The sequence below is a fragment of the Morone saxatilis genome, unplaced genomic scaffold (genome assembly GCF_004916995.1).
Source record: "Morone saxatilis isolate NCDOM2014 unplaced genomic scaffold, NCSU_SB_2.0 Contig5, whole genome shotgun sequence".
In the NCBI taxonomy this organism is placed as follows: Eukaryota; Metazoa; Chordata; class Actinopteri; family Moronidae; genus Morone; species Morone saxatilis.
The window spans coordinates 19,729,992-19,738,025 of record NW_023340095.1 but is presented as its reverse complement, the minus strand read 5'-3'; the positions used below and the strand labels follow the sequence as shown (position 1 = coordinate 19,738,025).

Genomic DNA, 8,034 nt, shown 5'->3' with positions numbered 1-8,034 from the left:
ATATATATATTTTTTTTTTTTTCAGACCAAGGTGGTCTACAACAATTTAACAGAACATTAATTCACTACAGTATCTAATGGAAGGAAGGTTTCCAGATGTTTTAGCGTAGAGGTTGGGAATAATGTTCTGTACAGTACTTACTTGTTTAAGTATAAATGGGTCATTGTTTCTGGAAAGTGACATTGGTGTTGAAAGGTGGCTACAGCTTAGGTGGTAGAGCCCTTAATTATAGTGGTTGGTAGTTTGATTCCTTTCTCCCTCTGTCAAGACACTGAACTGGTCTGGACAAAAGCCTTTGATAAACGTATGTAATGTTTTAGATGCTTTTAATACCATAAACCAAGTAAAATGCCAAACTGTGAAATGTGACTGTGAATACGTATGTTTTCAGACATCCCACTTAGGGCCCAGTTTGGAGCCTCCTAGGCCCCATCTGTCAGTCTGATGGTCCATTAAAGAAAACCAGACTGATAGTGAGATTAACAGTTTGTCTGTGTTACATAAGAGCTGAGATACACTGGAGACATGACTCAGTGCTTCTACTGTATGAGCGTCATACTGTAAGATGATTACACACACACACACACACACACACTGCAGAGTAATACTGTTATTATTAGCTGTCTTTCCATCAGTTAGATAGAGGAATAGATGTAAGTATTTAGGTAGATACACAGTGATCTGATATAAAAACGTGACGATTGAGACGCTGATTAAGAGCGGAAACAATGTAATTCAAATTTGATTTTAAATCATCAGATTTGATATCCTTTTTGATTGTGCGTGGATTAAGTTTTATACCTTTTAAAATGTAAATAGTTAAATAAAATTAATGAGTGTTCCCGCAAAAGTGACCCGTGGCCCACCCTTTCCATCTGCACCAGAGAGCGTCTCTCTCTGTGCTTGTTTCTCTGGAGAGCAGTGCCTGAAATGGGCTAGTACTAACAGGTACTGCATACTGCCACCTCCTGGTGAGTCTAGGTACGCAAACCGTAACATTTGCATAACATTAGATTTTTTACCCCCACTGACATTCAGAAGACTTTGCCTTCTCTGCATTGGTTAGTGTCCGTTGCCTTTGTTGGTTTAGTTGGTTAGGCTTAGGCATGAGGAGTGACACGGTCAATGTCGGGGTCAGTGCCAATCAGAAGCAGAGAAGGAGTGGAATACAGGTGGGAAAAAAGTAACGCCTGCATAACTACGTTTCTGAAAACGCGATGGAATTGTCCTCATTAAAATTTATAAAAAACACCAAAAAGTTAGGGTTCAGGGTATGTTGTGGTTAGGGTACTGCTGAATTATGGTACTGCCACCTTTTTTGGTCCAATTCCGTCACTACTGTCGAGCAGTGTGATTGACAATACACTGTACAGGAGGGGCAGAGCGAGGGGAGATTGTGGATATTTGTACTGTGAGTGAATGATGGCGCAAAACACAATGTTAAAAAGAAGTGTAAAAATATTTTCGATTCAGTATTAATCTATGGCGGGTCAAATTGGCGGCCTGCCATATCCTAGGTACCTAACAGGAAACACTGCTGTGCGACACTGGGCAGTTTTTGATTGATTGTCTTTAGTTTTTATGCACTTGTTTAAAGTTGATGTCTCTGGATGTTCTATCTATTTTGACCTGATCTGTTGGCTGTGAGGATGACTTTTTATCTAGGTGTTCCTGTCAGTGGCCTTAAGTGTAAATTGCATGGCTACAAAAACTTGGCTACGCACAGCGACAACAGAACATTAAAAAAAAAAAAAAAAAAAATCTTTCTGGATGCTCTACCATTGCAACTGCCGGCCGTATGGACCAAAGCACTGCTCTGTAACCCATTGTTTGCTCTGTGGCCGAGGACTTCGATGTCACGCTGCTGTCGTCTGCCACCATAACCTCTGAGAGAGACCCTGTTCCATCCTGTTGGCCACTGGTTCTGTCAGACAACCAGGGATTTGTTATGATATATACCACTGCCTTGTGTTATTTGGAATAAAGTCATAATGTGTGAACATGGCTCTTTGCAGACATTGCACTGCAGCCACCCACACAGGGCATCCTGCAATATGAAACAAAGTCACATTTGTCTACTGTATCTCTATGAATGGCTTCTACTGACATGATAGGAAGAAAAAACACGAGGTATACATTTGTCATGTTCATTGGTTAGCTAGTTGTTAGCCATATGCAGTGCTAGCTGCTCAGATTATAATTTCATTGTTTTCTATCAGCCTGTTCGTCACTCAGTTTAATGAGGTGAGTCACAGTTACATCAGATGGTAGGGCTAATCTGCTAATCCACTGGAACAAAGTGACAGATTACACACACACACACACACACATTCATTAGTTCTCAGTAACGTGCTGTCAGCAGTTGAATCATGTTGTCTGCAAGAGAGATTAGCTAAAATACTGTCTACACATACACGTGTGTGTGTGTCCATTGAGGTCCAGTAAGGTCCAACACTGATGTTGAGTGATGAGGTCTGGCTCACAGTCAATGTTCCAGTTTATTCCAAAGGCATTGGATGAGGTTAAGGTCAGAGCCCCGAATCGAGTTCTTCCACACCGAACTGGGAAAACCACAGACTTGAGATTCATATCAAACACATTTCAGTCTCAGAAATAAATAAAGCAAATGTGCTGCACAAAATGTTTAATCATTCCTTCAAAGCGGCACTAGTGAATATTTTATATTAACAATGGATTAAATGTCACCATGTAATGTGAAAGGAGTCACTGGAACAATGAATTACAACCCAACTCCGTACCTCTCAACTCTTTCGGCTCACTGTTTTGGTCTTTTGGCCTGCAACTTTACTGATTTGTTTCACTCTCATCGATCGTTCCAAGCTGCAGCAGACAGCTGTTTTCAGCAAAAAAGAAAAAGGTTTTGATTAACCTATTGTATACAGCCTGCTCAGCACCAAACAGCAGGCAGACAAAGTTAAGAGACTAGCTGGTAAAGAAAGTGGAGAATTCATTTTTAAGAGAGTGAATATTGAACTTAAATTCAGCAGACATGACTCCAAATGAATGCTAATGTTGCTCTGTGTCTGCAGGATACATAATTATAGAAATAGGTGTAAATAATAACACATTCCCCATCAACAACTTATAAGGTGCCAGTAAAAGTGTGATTTTCTCTCTGCCTAATCTTTATAAAAATCTCCCTCATTGTTGTGTGCCATCAAGTAAGTGTTCCTTTGTGTAGATTTCATAATCTTTAACAAACTGCATGAATTCAGGCAACTTGTGTCTCAGCAACACAGCCACCTCCTGACAGGACCTGTTTAATAAAGTTCTGGATGTTGCTGAGGACTGAAGTTCCCAGACGTCGGTTTCCCAGGTGCACTGTAGTGGGCGGTGCCTGGCTGACACTTAACACACAATAGAAATGTTGGAGTGCTGGCTCTATGGATTTGACTCAGACAAACACACTCAGGGTTTCTGTGTTCTTCCAACAGAGATATAACAAGCTATCCACAAATGAGAAAGTCAAAGGTCTCGCAGGACACGCCATCGTCGTCCTGTCACCATGGCATCGGTCTGACACGTTATCGCTGGTCACCTGTCTGTCTGTCCGTCTGTCTGTCCATCAAACCAGATTACCCATGAGGCCCTGCAGCAAAGTCACAACTTCTTTAAGTGTTTGTCTTTGGCCTTACTTTCTCTCTCACACACACATACATGAATGGCTCACAGGTCGTGTGTCAGCTCGCATGGTCACACTCCACATCAAACTGTGATGGCTTTTGTGACTTTACACACCGCGACAGACCAGTGTGTGTGTGTGTGGAAGGTAAACACAGTCGGCTACTCTGCTGCTGTGCGGACATTAAGCCTATTTTCCAGCCAGAGGTCAGTATGAAAAGAGCATTGTTGTGTGAATCGTGTTGTTGCGGAGCGGGCAGTCCCGCCACTGCAGACACCACCGCCACTTCTTAACCTTCAGGTTCGAACATTCAGCTGCACAATGGTGAGCAGAGAGCAGACACTTTCTGTTTCTAGAGCGTTGTTCTGTGCAGTTTGCTGTGTGAAGCAGCTGCAGAACGCTGCGCGGAGAGTGAATGGCAGTCAGAGTGACAAAAGGCGAGCAGTGATGGTGTATAGAGTCTCTTTCCATACACGCAGTCAGACGGCGGGATGGATTGACTGCAGTTGTTTAACAGCACAAGAGACTGACAGGCCGGCGGCAGCGACGGGGCTCATGGGACGGCCGGACTGGGTTCGCCCAGGCCGACAGGGGCTGTTGCGACTCCTCCCAGATCAATTGTCTTGTCAATCCAATGTCAGTTTTCTGCTCACTTACAGATCTTTTAGTTTAGCTCCACAGTGGAAAAATGAAGTCAGTGGGTCGGTCGGGTGGTACTGTAAGGTGTCATAAGGTCAAAATAATACCATCGACACACTGTGTGGCCATTAGTGATGGGGATCGATGGCATTGTATCAAAATCCAATCCACTTATGGAATCCAAATCCAATATTAAGTCTCTCCAACTCAAAGATCACTTTTTTCTTGATTATTTTCATTATCATAATCATTTGATTCTTTTCTTGATTAATTCTTGGGTCTATAAATTGCCAGAAAACAAAGCCCATCAGAATCAGCCCAAGGTGATGTCTTCAAATGTTTTGTCTGACGAACAGTCCAAAACCCAAAGATACTCAGTTTACAATTATGTGAAACAGAAGAGCAGCAAATCTTCACAATGGAAAAGCTGGAACCAGAGAATTTATGTTATTTTTCTTGAAAAATGACGTGATTGTTTTACTATTATCAAAATAACAGATACATTTTCTGTTGAACTTAGCGTTTAATTGACAAACTTTGTAGCTCTAATTGTAACTTTCTTTTCTTTCTTTTTACAGATACATTTATTTTATTTATAAACACGAAATGAGGAAGAACTCAACATTAGTTTTACTGAGGGTTTAAACACTGGAGACACAACTTGATGTATCAAACAGTGAGCTCAGAACACTACTTTGTGTCTTTTAACAGAAGACACTGCAGTCTGAGGAGGCCACCTCTATAAACTGCTTTATGGCCTTGTGAGTGTGTGTATATGTGTGCAGCTCTGTGTTACATATTAACCGCTCTGTCCGAGAAGTCAGCGAGTGTATCCATAGTAACATGATGACAGAAACCTGTCTGTCTCTGTCCCTCGCTTTCATATTTAGGTTGAAGATTTTATTAGTTTGTCAGGAAACAAACTTTATTGTACAGAAGCTCATATTCATACTCCACCCCCAATTGATATGCAGGTCATGCTAAATTAAGATGGTGAACATTATACCCGCCAAACATCAGCATGTTAGCTTTGTCACTGTGAGCGTGCTAGCTGATGTTAGCATTTAGCTCAAAGTACCACACTGCCTAAGTACAGCCTCACAGAGCCTCTAGCATGGCTGTAGACTCTTGGTCTAGTTTGGATGGACTTAAAGACAACCGTTTGAGATGATTTCAGATTTTTGAAAAGGTGTTTTCATCAGTATTGACTGGATCTGCATTTCCCAAGAGGTAGTGAATAAAATGTTCCCATAACTGATAGTCATAATGGGAAATATGAAAATCAGACCCTGGTTGACAAATACTTGGACCTGCTACAAGGGATGCTACTTTTTTTTCCATCAAAGAATCTGATTTCTCCAGATGGAGGTTCAAGGACTTAAATTGATTACTACCTGCTTACCTCAGCTGGAGTCTGCATTAAAATATAATCTGTTTTTGTCAACAACATTCAGTAACTGAGTGTGCAGTCCTCTGTCAGAAACTCAACCCTTCTTCTTGACAACACTGGGATTGTTTACCATGGTAACGTTTTAGCTGTGCCATAGCAACCTGCCGCTGGCTGAGGCTGAGAGATGATCTGATGGATACTTGATCTTTCTACAGCTACCTGTCTGTCTGCCCTTCTTCGAAAAATATCAACAAATTAAATGAGGTCAGGTCCTGTGAGACTGTGTGTGTATTAGAGAGAGAGCATCAATAATGCTTAGAGACAGAGAAGTCTGTTTTAGTCCGTTCAAGATCACTATAGCACTGATTTAGATTTTTTTCAATTATTTTCTCACCAAACAGCGTAGATAGTATAATTCCTGACAAATAAGGTGAATTTTTCCCCCATGATTTTTAAGCTAAGATTTATGGACATTTATTTGTGAGGGGCATCACAGATAATATAGTCAGGAAATACAAGCAACACTAAATCTAAAAATATGCCCATCATGTCTGTGTGTTCACATTTGACTAAATTACCACTCAGTATGAAAGAGTATGAAATTTGATGCTAATTGCAGCAATTGAGTGTTGTAAAGTACCTTAATAGCCTCCATGAGCCACTGCTGCTGCTCCAGCTGCTGACTGTGTTGATATAAGCTGGCCAAACTACAAACTCTAACTTCCTGTTGTCTTTAGAACACCGGCATGCGCCTGTCCCTTTCACCTCATGCGGTATCTTTGCCTCTTGCCTCTCCCTCCACATCGCCTCCTTTCAACCCTCCTATGTTTCCCAAGGGAGGCACGGCTTTGAATTTAAAACCTCTGTTCCCAGTGGACCAAGAACCTTTACAAGAACTCAGGAACTTCTTCATGTGTTTTCACCAAAGGAACCAGGAGCCACATTTGGTTCCTGTATGATGGTTGCAGGTGTAAAAAAATACTGGGGTAGTACTGTTCGGTCAAACACAGACACCCAGTCTGCTATAAAATGTGTACAACTTCACTCACAAAATAAGGAAGTACTGGGTGGCTCTAATACCAGTGTTAGGACAGGGGTAGACATGTCCTGTTATTATGGAAATGTAACTTCACTTGACACTTGTAAACCAGGGTATAAATTCAATTAGTCAGGATTGGGGTCTATAGATGCTTTAATGGTCTGGGCTCACAAAGGAATTGTGTTGTTCGAGTTGGGTTAGGTTACGGAACATTTTTGGGGGGCACAAAAAAAATGGTTTGAGCTTCTGGTAACGGTGGGGGTCAAGTAGAGAAAGGAGTTGTGGGGGTGTTCGGTAACTCCTCACAGGACCTACTGAGAGCCCGGCCCGAGCTGTGGGGCGGAGTGATGGCAGGAGGTGCACTGTGTGTATGTGTGTAGGGTCATTATCAGGGCGAGGTCACGGCCTTTTGGGAACAGATTATAGTAATGAGCTAGATAATGGAGCTGGTGTGTGTGTGTATATTGATCAGTGGTGGTCTATGGGGATTTATAATGCGATCTCTAAATCTGCCTAATGATGAGCTGTACAGGAGGTCAGTGTGTGTGTGTGTGTCTGTAGTTTGGAGTCAATACCATGCAACCACACACACACGTGTCCACCAGTGTTGGTGATGTAACTGATATTCTGAATATTTAGCATCAATAAGGCTCCTCCAGATGTTAGCGCCATATATAGGTGTCTACTCTTTTAAGTATAATCTACAATTCATCCATTAAGATTCTTATTAGTTTGGTTTTATGTGACAAATGCTTTCTGGCTTCTGATCCAAACTAAGTAAAGTAAAGTAAAGTGCTGAAAGTGTGTTCAGTTGTTTGATGCCAGTGATGATAGCACGGTGTATAGGGATCAGTGTCCATTCCAGGCAGGATAAACAGAGACTAGAAAAGCTATATATACTATAGTTTGGCTATATACATATATACAGGAAACACACTTTTTAACATTTTATTGGCTAAACAATTAAATGCTTAATCACAAAAAAAAACAAAAAACAGGGTGACGAGGGTGAATGTTTTTTCAAACAAGCGACACATCACTTTACCTGTTCACTGACGCACATAGCTGGTTTGGAAGTCTTTGTTAGGAAAAACTAAAACAACCTGATATTCGCCCCTTAGCTTGTTCGTCTAAGAGTCTGCTTTGAGCTAAATGCAAACATTAGCACAATAAAAACTGCTAACATGTTGATTCTCAGCAGGTATAATGTTTGTCATGTTTACCACTTACCTCAGCATGTTAGCATGCTATCATTTTCTAATTATCACTAAATGCAAAGTACAACTGAGGCTGTTGAAAAGTCATTATTTTTGCAGGTATTT

At 41.3% G+C, this 8,034-nt stretch overlaps 1 protein-coding gene across 1 annotated transcript in view; it reads left to right on the top strand.

Moving 5' to 3' along the window:
- Positions 1-8,034, top strand: part of cerkl (ceramide kinase-like) — a 34,977-nt gene that overhangs the window by 11,390 nt on the left and 15,553 nt on the right. The window lies entirely within an intron of this gene.